This window comes from Eufriesea mexicana, unplaced genomic scaffold, assembly GCF_001483705.2.
Source record: "Eufriesea mexicana isolate 0111107269 unplaced genomic scaffold, ASM148370v2 scaffold1653, whole genome shotgun sequence".
Classification (NCBI taxonomy): domain Eukaryota; kingdom Metazoa; phylum Arthropoda; class Insecta; order Hymenoptera; family Apidae; genus Eufriesea; species Eufriesea mexicana.
In genome coordinates, this window is record NW_016909884.1 from 2571729 (window position 1) to 2584935 (window position 13207).

Consider the following 13207-nt stretch of genomic DNA (forward strand, 5'->3'; position numbering starts at 1 on the left):
AAGAGTGTGAGTTCTCACTTTGAAGCGTTTATGGTACCAAGAAAGAGGGACTTAAGACCTCTAGGTAATCTCACATAACGTAATATATATGATCTACTATAATTTATGTAAAAAGAAGATTCATAAGTGATTCATACTACGTCTCATCGTTATCCGCATCATTGTCCTTGAAATACAATCGCTTCAGGCAAATTAAATATTTCCAATATTTAAAAAATTCCCCTATCTGAACCACTACTATCATTGTAGAGATTATTTTATCTGAAACAAAACACTCGTCATAAAAAAAAGTAGATGTCCTAGTACTAAAAAAAAATTACTTTATCGAACAATCAATCAAACGTTAATACTAGACTCGCTGATACCATCATAGATACAATATCTCTTGCACGATTGAGTTCCGATTACGAAGTTTCGGGGAACCCCGCGGCGTCCACGTTTCCGTTCAGACAGCGACGATTCTTTATATGGTCACGGCATTGCGCACAGGAGCGGATACGTTCGTTCCTTCATTAATTCAAGGAGGATCACGTCGAACCAAGGGTCGAGCCATTCAGCGTTTTCATCCGCCTCCTCTGACCCAGCTTTCCGACAGCACAGAGGTCGCCAGTCGTAATGGAGGTCAACCGGGGATCGTTAGCTAAGTTTCTTACTTGAGGAAACTCGCGTTACTTTATTAAGATCATCGGAGAACCGTGAAAGAGGAACGAAGAGGAAAAGAATTCCCATCTATTTCCATGCTGAGTTCTACGTCTCAAGATGTCGTCATCGAGGATGTGAAATTATTTGGATGTATTCGAGACAATTCATGGAAACTGTGGTCTACATTCCCGTGTATGTAGATCATACATCACATTTTCTAGAGAAATAAATTAGGATAGCAAAGTTGTAATAACTTAAAATTTTTGAGCTTCGTTTAAGGTATGCCTTGACCTTCAGATGACCATCCAATAACCATCAGGTGACCTTGATATTCATCGTAGTTTGGTAGGAAATGGTATAGTATTTTTCGTTAGACGGTTCAAGGAAAATTTAAAATTCGTGCCAGAGACGGTTGAAGATTGTCCTTGGGGTATATTTGATACCTCCAACTCGCATCATTTCTTATCTAAAAATTTACAGAATTATCGTCAATATCAAGATTAAATAATTTCGAATATAATTAAAAATGTCTCTAATTAATAATTCCAGTTCGAACAATACCAAAAGAAAGGAAACTAATAAACTGTTGAAGAAATTACCGAATAGCCTTCCTTACACTTGCTAAATAAAAATAAATAAGACAAGACAATAGGTGCAATTTGACACGCTCACGCATTCATAACATGTACTGAAGGATATGACAGAAAAATGGATAAAAAGTAGAAAAGAGAGGAAGAAATGGAAAAGGGAGGCTACAACCCGGCGAGGAAAAGAACGTTTGAAACAAAGAAAGGGGTGGAAAGTCGATTGATGCGGATGCAATTAACAATATACAGCAGGATGAATAGAGTATGCCGAACGTTCGCTAAAGTTCTACCCTAACTCGGTGAAACGTGCACACGTTAATGAGGACACGTGCACCTCTTCGGGCGGACAATGCTGACGCTATATACCGGGTGGGGCCCGAGTATCGTCATTCGATTACACTGTAAATATTGGCCATCCGCGAAACTTCGCTTCGATGAAAATTCCATCAGCAAAACCAGGTCGACGTAATCGAAATCACTGTTCGAGGCTTTTTAACATGTTCCATATCGCTGGGGTATCAGTGACACACGATGGAAGCCAAAGTACACAACTCTCATTTTTGCGACTCGCTCTTAAGAATCCATTTATACGTCAAACTCCAGTGCAGTGATAATACACAAGATCTGCGTAAACATAAAAATTGATCGATATAAACATAATGGAGTTAGAGACTGGAAGTCTCAGAACCGTTGTACTATATATATACATCAGGATATAGTTATTACTTAGTCTTACTAGGCGATAATTCCAGCATATGACGTGTAATTTTAACGATAATATAGACACCAGAAGCAGTTTATCAGACGGTAGCCAAGCTAGCCGCAATGCAGATGAAACGTCGCGATACTGATAACGTTGAATGAGTTAGTTGCACCCCCAAGTCGTGAAAGTTTTCCTGGTCCTATTGGAGAAATGTCAAGGACACGGTTCAATTCTTTACGTTACAAGTCGAATCTCTTTACGGAAGAAACCCCTGGCCGGTTAATAGAAGAAATCCAATATTCTAAACATACATGTCACCCTATACATGAGACACTCTCTACAACTCTATTATACCTCGCAGCTTCACATAGTTCTCACAAGTGCATTCTAATTACTTTACAACCAGTTATGACTTTGAAAAATCCTAAAGAGTCCTAGGACAATTTTTCGCAATAAGAGATGATTAAATATTTACTCCCTATTAAAACCACTTGTATATAATATACATTTCAGGCGTTGGGTTGTTCAGACCCCACGGTCTCCGAGTCGCAAGGGTATCGCGGTTGCACGTTTCGTATTTAGATCCACGTTTAACCCAGAAGCGAACACGAGCTGCTGCACTCCGAGGAAGAAAAAAAATCGCGTTTCAGCTTGCAAGCTGTTCGGATCAACCGGCTGGAAGCGCACGTTTTCCACGGACTTTTGCGCCTCCTCGTCAACGCTTTCGCTTCAGCTTCCACCGTTGGTCGCGTGAACTCTCAAAGGAACCTCTCTTCCAGCGGTTGCGTCGAGTATTGAGAAACGAAATAATAACAACCTTGGAGTCTTAAAAAAAGATTGGTCGAAATTAAATATTTATTCCTTCGCTGCTCGTCGAAATTTAACGATCTACTGCGAAAGACTTGCAAAGTATATTATAATTAGTGGGAAATACACGTGAATATAAACTAAGTAAAATTCGAGAAATATGTTGTAATAAATTGCAACATTAAAGATATATGATAGATATAACAAATATAAACTAACAATCATGAGGAAATGAAATTATTTGACGTCTGTGAAATACGTCTTATGGTTGGAGAAGGGGAGCAGTCTCAGAATAGAGAGAATATCGTCCCAGTGGAGTGGGAGAAGCGATCCTATGTGAATATCTAATTCGTAACAAGCTATGGTGTTGAACTAATAAAAATAAACTTATGCATTTCAGATTCCTGAGTCATAATTATAATTCCATCCTCTGTTTCTATAATACACTCTCATGAGTGGAGAGACACGATAATAAAGGGATTGGCGATGATACCAGTTAAACGGATTGTATTATGTAGACAGCGTATAAGAATGGCGACAGGAAAGATCGTGCAGGAAGCCTTTTATGCAATTTCGTGTCGCGACTCGCACGAAGACGAAACCAAATAAGGTAGCACGGTGTGTATCGCGAAAACACCGACGACTAACCCTGTTGCGTGATCCATTTTCGCTCTGTCTCAGCCTCTGGTCGTCAATCATCCCGGTTAATGATCGTTCGATTCCTTTGTTCTCTCAATGAGAGAAAATGAAAAGCGTTCGTTCCTTACACGATATCCATTTCACGTACAAACGTGATCGATTTTATCAGTGACTTCCTCGTTCCTGCACGAAAACAATAAAGAAAAATTTCGACGTTTCTCTTCAAAAATTGATTGTTCGAAAATAATTCGCACTTACGTTACGTAAAATTTGCACCGTTAGTCGTGAAAGTGTTCCGTCATTTCGACGTGTAAACGAACAAGGTAAAATTGCTTCGTTATGATTCATGCCGCAAATGCTTCTATTCTGGTCTACAGGGTAGTCCAAAAATAACGGAACGATTACAATCTCAATTGAAAATGAAACAAAGAATTTAATTACTTTGTAAATTATCCGAGGAATTATACGTACGTTTGAATTATCGTTTTGGGTCAATTTTCTTCCTTAATTACAAACACTGGTGTGTGCAAGGTTTTGATAAAAATTGGGTAATTATTTGTTATCTCCATTATACGCTTCACACTATTTCATAATAGGGTAAAAACGAGTTAAATAACCACGAGCCCTTGAGAACGAGAATGCCTCGGCTTTCCTTCGGTGGAATTTATTACATCGCGATATTGAATACAAATAAGTATACCACGGTAGTATAGTGAACATTCCAACGCCTTTTCCATGTGAATTTTCAACATCAAAACATTCTCGTGCTCAGAAACTCAATCAGTGTAATTACCTTGTTACTTGCATATAACATTCGAGGTAAATTGCTTCTGCTTAATTACAAATTAATTATCAAGAGTTACTTAAAGAGTAAAAGAGCGCCGAAGATAGCGAAGAAACTTGAAACGATTCGCTCGACGACCATCATGCTGATTTCGCTGCTTCTGGAATCATCAAGATCGAGTCGCGTCAGGGTTGTATTTAGGATTGCATTTGTCCGAGTTGAATCACCAGAGATATTGATATTTCGCTCGTAATATATTTATAAATAAACTACAGGCACAGTTACCCGGGTTTTACCGTCTTTTTCCCCGTGCGAATTGATTCAGATTCTACTTGTTGCTTGGATCGCATCCAACTTCTGATCCGTGGAGAATTCTACCCGGAGATATTCCAAACTGAATTACGTTGGCAAAACTTTCAGTATGTTGAAGTTCGTTATTGAAGAATTTGCTGTTGAGTAGTAAACCAAAGATAGTCCAGGGAATAGTCGAAAGTGACCTGTAAGGAATGATTTATAGCTCTGACTATAAAATTCGATTGCTGGCAATTATAAGGGCCGAACACCTGATATACAGGAATGGTAGACAGTTCACATTCTATGGAAGAAATAAACAGCCACGTTGAGCCTACTTTATTATGAATTTCATTTGACGTTTACTGCCCATTTCCAGTGACAGTAAGATATATACCAATTTCACGATTACAGTGCTTTAGTGAGAAAGGCTTGCTGAATCTGCTAGCAGATGACGCTACGAGAAATTGATGCCAAATATTTAGATACGTTGAGTTTTACTTGTGATTCATATTACAGGTATTTATATTACGTTCAACGCACCTGTTCCGTAGACATAGTATCAGGTAATAGTGTATATGATATAACTGAATTTGAAATTTACACGGACAACTCCAATGTGTAAATAAACAGAGCTAATGCGCAGGTACATAAGTATTCCTAAAATATAAATAAATCAAATCAACATTTATATAAAAATATGTAATGTAAATAAATAAATGTAGAATGTAAACAAACAAAAATCTGTGTATATAATTATTCCGAAAATTATGTCGCGATGTATAATCGTCATTCCTAACCTAAAAGACATTCAAATCCTCTCGCCTTTTGCACGTTCTAATTTCTATATTTATAAAGGTTTATAGTTGATTCCATTTCCTAGGAGAATAATCAAAATACTCAGAACCATTAATCCTGGATTACACCACTATTCCATTGCCCACTTTCTCGCGGTAAGAGCACGAAAGCGACATCGTTCCTCCGTCGAGACGAGCAAGAGCAAAACGACCAGTGAGTCAACGATCCTCACGATGATGCGAGCCGTTGCATCATCTACCGACGAAAGTTCGGACTACGTCCAAGACATGACCAAAAAAGGCAACCACGCGGATCAAGCGTGCAACGAACGATCGAAACGCGGCTGCACGTTGTAGAACGTTCAGAGAAACGTTCAATGAATTCTATCAGACAACCAACAGTTGCCAAAAAAAAAAAAAAATTAAATGGCAATAGATCATTATCTAAAAACAAGATCGTTGACCTGAGATAAAAATTTCGTCGTGAAAGCCATCTGGTGGTGTGGTTTTTAGCGAGTTTGCATTAAGTTCGTGGGTACTCGAGATAGTCTCGAGTAGCATTCGCAAGTTCCCCCTTGCTGGGACAGCGGAACATATGGCGCTCGCTTTTCGCGTGAAATTGGTATACACGCAGCGATGAAATCATTTTTGGCAACGTCCTTTGTTTCTGTTTTACCGATGAAGATAAATGTAATTTTATCATATAATATCAATTTGATTAATTAAAGTTCTTTCATTGAGATGCAACTTTTAGGTTGTAGGAAGAACTTGTGTAATGAATTCATTTGTATACGACGGTTTAGGTTATGGCGATGGATCCATTAGATTATGAATTAATAGTAATAATTGGTTACGTGATCAGAAAGTATGATTCTTATTACTCGTGATAAGTTGAAGATATGTGTATACTTTGTATGCTTGGTAAGTTTATAAGAAGAAATAATAAAAGTATATTGAAATCCGTTTGGAAATGCACTGACTAATTTCAATCTAAAAGTTCGAATTAAAATTTCAGGAGCGTAACAAATACGTAACATAAAATGGCGAAACCACGTAAATTCAATGCGAAAATTCCAAACAAGTTTTTACAAAACTAGCGAATATTGAGACCGACTGTAATGCATGTTCAATGCATCATTTGAACGATTAACGCAGCTGCGACGCCGCTGCAAAAGCGAGTCGGTCTCGCTGCGTTCTTTGCATACCGGCTGGGCCGCGCATCGGCGTGCAAATATTATGGCGAGGTCGCAGATGGCCCGGCAGAAAACGAGCAAAATTCTGGCCGAGTCGACGCGTCAAAGGTGAACGCTTTGATGCCAGAAATAACCATCTAACTTCTTTTTATAATCTCCGCGTCGCATGTCAACGGTACATTAAACCAGAATTTACATACCCACTCCGCAAATCTCTGGCATAAATACACAAATATAAATCAAATACAAATTAAATCTGCCAACGCGAAGACTACGAAATCTTTTGTAAATCAGTATCTGTCGTATGCTCCAAACTCTTAAATACACAACTAAGTAACTTTTCCAACAACCACCGAGCCCTTTCTCGTTTCAGCAAGTGGAACCCTAAACGCTGTTTGTCATCGTGTCTTTCACGTCGAGTCGACTTACTTCTAGCTGCCTGACCTACGACACTGAACATCTATTATTAGTAGCTTGACTTCCTCGGGTCTGGTGAGACTAGAGTCGAATACGAGATATGCGAATTTTGTTTCCTACAATCGATAACGTCGCGATCGCAACGGATCAACCGAATCGATCGGAACCGTGCACCGACCGTAGCACGTGATAATTGGCGGGCTATATACGTTCCGTCTCTCTACCTTTCCCTCTGTTCTTTTCATGCATCGCACACCGCTTCTGCGCGCTTTGGTTACCAACGTGTTTTGCGTACTCTATATATCGCGTGGTTCATTGTAGCCTATCGCAGACTGTTAAATTGTATTATATTGTATCGTATTTCCGCGTGTTTCCTAATGTATCGTGTTAAATCGTGTTACGCTGTATTGTATTATACCGTATCGTATTATCTCGCTTCATATGTGATCAAGTCATCTCTTCACGATTTATATCTTTTATATACACACACACACACAAACATGCTTTTCCTGTACATTAACTCTACACAATTTACGTACAGATCTTTCATCCATGTTTTTTCTCGATTACACATACTGTATACGTGCATTATATATGATGTCTAGTCTGGCCGTTAATGCCGATCGTGCGAATCGAAAGTGCACGGAGACCCGCGTTAATATTTCTGTTCCACGCGTTCGATGACTCAATGACGGCCACATGGTGGGGCGCCCCCCGGGGGAACGATCTTTGTGGGGTTTGCAGAGGGAGAGCATGTGGAGGGCCACGTGTGCGTTACAAGCCAGATAAATCTACTCGCGTTAACCCTGTCCGTTTTCATCGTATTTACACACCATGTACACCATGGGTCAATGTAACCATAGCCTGTAGCGTAATATTCTCAACGGCAAAGCGAAATAATAAATCTACGTACGTACTTTTCCAGTTAAGCTAATTTTAATTGATTTTCCATCAACCTAATTTTTCTAGTTGGCCTCGTATCACGAAGAATCTCAGTTAATGGGATAAACAGCGAATCGAGATCGTGAAATCCACGGAGAAGAAGGATCGCTTTGTTTCAATGCTTCAGGCGGGAGGAATTCGTTCCAGACTGATTTACACACTGGTAGACGCGTAAATCTGGAAGCGTTAAAAGCAGACCATTTCGAGGCACTCGGTAGATGGCGGTTACGAATATACGAGATCGACTGGAACATGCTTTCACGGACATCTCTCGTACGAAATATTTACTTACTTTTTTTTTTACAGCAGAGTCGATAAATAAAATTTGAAAATTAGATTATATAATTTCCAAACTCAGGAAATGAAAAATTTTCCTTTTTTTTTCGAGAATTAAAATGTCTTTTGGTTAACCATACGATTAAAGACTAGACTCAATATAAACCACGTGCTCTTCAGTAGCTATGAAGTGCACTCGTATCTTCAAGAAAAGAGACACTCTAATTGGAGCGCGTGAGTACGCTCTCTGCGCCTAAAGGGTCGAAGAATATTAATAGCTAAATATAAATATAAAATGATAAACATCGAGTTTCCAGATATTCCTGGTTAAGAAATATTCAAGGTAAATACATTACCACAATTATTCGTCAACAAAATAGACAATTACATACGAAAACTTTCTAGAAAAGATGGCGCCAGTGATGAAACCTATAATTTGGAAAAACTGCGAGTGAAATTAAATTTTAGTAAAAAAATCTTTGAAGCTTAAGCTGTTATATATACTCAAGGAACCTTAAGAATTTATAATAAAACTTTTCGGGTAAATATGAATTTTTGTATTTACCTAATTTTTTAAAAAAATGCAACTTTTTCATAAAATCATTTTTTGAGTAAGAGTTCAAATCACTCCACGATAAAAATGTCAGCTGTCCACGTGTCGCGGGTGAAAAAAGCAAACTTTTGGCACGGTTTCCCGAAGTCGGACCTCCCCTAGGTTATTTGCGGACCGCCTTTAAAGCGTGTTTAAGGAACCTCGTGTCTGATCGTGACACCGACTCAACGACACGCGCGACCGACTTTTCCAGTTTCGATCAATTAAACGTCAAAACTCTTGAAGATTGAATTCGACAAAGACGCTACTCAAGTTACTTTTCTGCAATTTCCTTCGCACGCGCTATTTATTTCTACCTTAAACTTATATACTGAATTTATATATACACAGGAACGTGTTCTAGTTTCAGTCTCTGTTTTAACTTTATGTAGCCCCCGTGCGGAGAAACTGCGAACTAATACGTACTATAGCACGAACTACAATATAGGAAGATCGTAAATTAAAGAGAATAGCGGCACGATTGATGTCCAACTGAGGCCTCAGGACCATACTTTGTACTCTATTTTGGTATACGTAATCAGAAAAATGACGATTTATCATCACCTTATGAGAACTGTTTATACATTTCACACGGAAAATACGTTACTTAAAGTAAGTAAAAAATTAGAAAAAAATATACAATTAGACGAGTATTATACGCGGTATAATACTGATACGTAATAATACGCTAATGATATTATAATTTTTCCCAGTAATATTGTTAATAAACAACGAGGATAATTACATAAAAATGCAGAGCATCGATAAATTGCGAGAATAATTACACGGAACACCAAGGTTCCGCTAAATCGCGTGAATAATCCTGTGGAACGATGCAGAGCGGGTGTCTGCGGTCAGGTCAGCTTGCGTAGAATGATTTGAACGGGTCGGTAAATATATCCGCGAGCCGGACGAGCGGATGCCTAATCCGAGTCGCGCACTCGGAAGGGAGACTGCCGCTTCGTCAAACGAAGAAACGCGACTCTGCATTCTGCAGAGGCCGTTTACCGGCAGCTTTCGGCCTCGGGCTTAGGCGAGCTTAGCCAGACCTCGCTTATTTGTCGCCCACGTGGCCAATGGAAATAGACGATTCACGGTGTAGAACAACGTTTGCCCACCTTAAATACCTGGAACGCTGATTGAACGGTGTACCATCGGGTACAAGAATACGTGGAAGTTGGAAGAGTGATAAAAAGTTTTATGATGAGGTGGATTCTTGCTGGTTCATAGTTGGCTCAGGTATCCACTGTAATTTGAATACCTAAAAGTTTGTGAAAATTTTATCAGATAGGGAAGAGGTTTAAAAATTTTTCTTTGACAATAATTGGGTGTTTAATGGATATGAAAGTTGGCCATATATAAGGTTATAGAAAGACAGTAATTAATACTAGACCACCTGTAATGTAGACATAACTATGTTTCTGTTTGATTGATATATATTTTATATATATCGTATGAAAGTGGCACGAATAATATCGAACATTATAAATTACAAGAATACTTTACTTTGCTAGTAGATTCACTAGTAGATTACATGAGATGAAAGTTGCAGAGTTACTTGAACTTATAGTTCTTTCACAAAAGATACCACCTATCTTCTGTTAAATTACGATGTTAACACTAGGTTTACGGACATTTATATACCTGTATCTATGGACAAGCGTCGACATTTTGTTTAAAATGTGACTTAAAAGGTAACATAATTATAATATTAAATTACAAATGAAACTACGAGATATATATTTATATAAAATTTCTAATATTTTTAGGAATTTTTATTTAAATACAAACGGTTGCTTTTCCTCGTGAAACTTGATGTACGTCAAAATGACTTGTATAAACCCAGTGTTAATGAACACTAATTACGATCTTCTTATCCATTTTCTTAAGAGAAAGATTTCAAACTTCTATACAGAATTTTATTGCATACAATCTGGTACTCTGATACTATAATCATAAACACACACAAAAATTTATACCCTGATTCTTCACATCTCAGTTCTGAAACTACGAAGACCATAAGCCCAGCATCGAATTCTCGAGTACACGAAAGACCTGCCATAAAAGACCAAAGAAGACGAGAAATCGCGGAAAGTCACGGAAAAAGCGTCTAAAAAACACAGTGAAGGAACAATGGCGGTGAAAAGCGGCTGGTTTTCAGCTTGCACGGTGGACAATGGAGCTATATCTCTCGTGATGGAAATAGTTATTAGACGAGGGACCGCAAGTGATCTTGATTGTCAGATACCAAGACTCCCTCCCCTCCTTGCCCCTCTCTATTCATGCATTATGCAAAGTACCTTCCGCTCATATTATCCACGGTTTGTTCCCATCGTTGTTGATCGCTAGAGAAAGCGTACAAAATCGTTCCGTTCACGAAATAACGTGAAACGGTACGCGTATAGCCAGCAAGATGGGTGTATAGCGTTTTTTCTTCGCTGTAAACACAGCTACACTATTAAGCACGTGATTCTTATGCAAGCATGCTGGCGAGTTTTTACAGTTAAATGAGATGCATTTAAAAATGCCTCGTTGATTTAGTCGAGATCCTATGGTTCCTTCGCATAAAGAACAGTATTGACCTTGGATTATGGGTGGAAATAACTGGCCACCTGGAGGAACTTGCTAGTATTGTGGTATGGCTGTATTGGAGCAGTTGGTGACCTGGGGTTGCTTTTTTCCTTTGAATAAAACATTAAAGTAGGAGGGATAATACAGGTATATAAGGATATTCCGTTGTTCAGTTGTCGAGAAGACTGGCAAAATGAATAATCCCATAAGTTGGGAATTGAAGAATTCGAATTCGAATTGGTATACTCTATGCAGTTTGGTCCGTTTGGGTTTTTTTGCCGTCATTTGGATATATTTATTGAAATTATTTGTTCAATGTATTTGTTAAAAGTAGTCGATATGAATGTGACCACGTGGAATTTGTATAAGTATCGATGGATCACCAGTTTTAGTATCAATTATGTCTTGACGTCCATTCGTTGGTTAATTAATTGCTTCTGATCATTAATGGCTGCTAACTAGTGGAGATCCTAATAAAGTTTTATTAACAAGAAAGTCCAACCTTCGAAGAAATAGGGTAACTCAACAGTAAGAGACAACACGCAAGGACACCAAAAGGAGAAATTGTAACAATAACGAAAAAAGTACAAGTACTCTGAGAAATTCCTGACAATAGAAAAAGTATTGTGCGAACAAACCAGAAAAAGAAACAGTAACAATAAGAAAAGCGGTACAAGGACAGGAAAGAAGAGGTTTGTAATACCAGAAAAAACTGTGCAAGAACATAATTGCAATAGTAAAAAGAGCACAGAGATACCAGAGAATACGCAGTATACAGAGAGTACAGTTTGTTATCACTAAAAATATCGACCTATAACGTGTAAATACATAAATACAGTGTACACAGACAATAACGATTTGGCTGTTAAAAATACGTTTAATCGCCATTATAAAACCAGTGATGTTAGATAGCCCACGACTTTTGGATAGTACTGTATACACTCTTGAGTTACTTTCGCGACGCATCCTTTCTGACTACAAATAATCCAAGAAAGTCGAGGACACCTTAAGCACCTTTCAATAGAACATTCCTATGTTCGATCCTAGTCAACGTTGGATAAGTAATTGGGCATTGTTTTTCGAACAATGTTTCTTAGCGTATAATATCACATGGTAAAAATGAGATCACTAGCATTGTGGATAGGAATCAAATATTCTACCCTAGACTGGGATAATGGCGTCCGTGAATAGAATCGAAAGCTGACGAAATGTGTTTAAAGTATTTACGAGTGGTCTGGGAACAATTGGCTTTCTGATGAATAGAATCAAACCTCGTGGATTAATATGTATGATCGATTTCTTTTCTTCAGTAGTTCAAAGATGGAGGGGAATCGTTTGCACATAAAGCTGCTACTCCCATATCGGATAGAAACGGTAACCAAGGAAATGATTATTTATAATATTATTGAGGAATATCAGATTTAACCATTTACTTGCAGTCACTAGAATTTGGACATTACATTTATTAACATCTCCATCGACCCAGCTACAGATTCGTCTCAAACGATTCCATAAACACCCTCAAACCTCTTCTATCATTTTAATTCCACACAATCCTAAAACCCATCAAAGCTTCATCCACAGACCATCAACTGCTCTTCAAACATCTTCACACCTCATTCAACCACTATTGCTCTATTTGCTTTCAAACAATCCACAAAGCTCACCTAAAATCAAGATAGACATTTATCAAAATCTTTACCAAAGTCAGAAAACCTTCGACCTACCTTCAAACATAACCTAATCCAACTTATTCCATTTCATCTCGACTGTTCAAATTCGAAGGACCTGATTGGGGGTACTGTACCAGGATCGTATCAACGTTTTCACAGACGTTTCCTTCATTGAGAGTCCTCGTGGCTTAACGAGAGCCAGCTCGATCGAGGGTCACCGTGTCAACGCGGTTTCCGACGCGTGCACGCACTCGGGAGCACAGCCCACGCGTGCAATTCACGACGGACGCTCT

The 13207-nt window shown here is 38.5% G+C and overlaps 1 protein-coding gene across 2 annotated transcripts in view; it reads right to left on the bottom strand.

Moving 5' to 3' along the window:
* Nucleotides 1-13207, bottom strand: part of corn (microtubule-binding protein cornetto) — a 47935-nt gene that overhangs the window by 29066 nt on the left and 5662 nt on the right. The window lies entirely within an intron of this gene.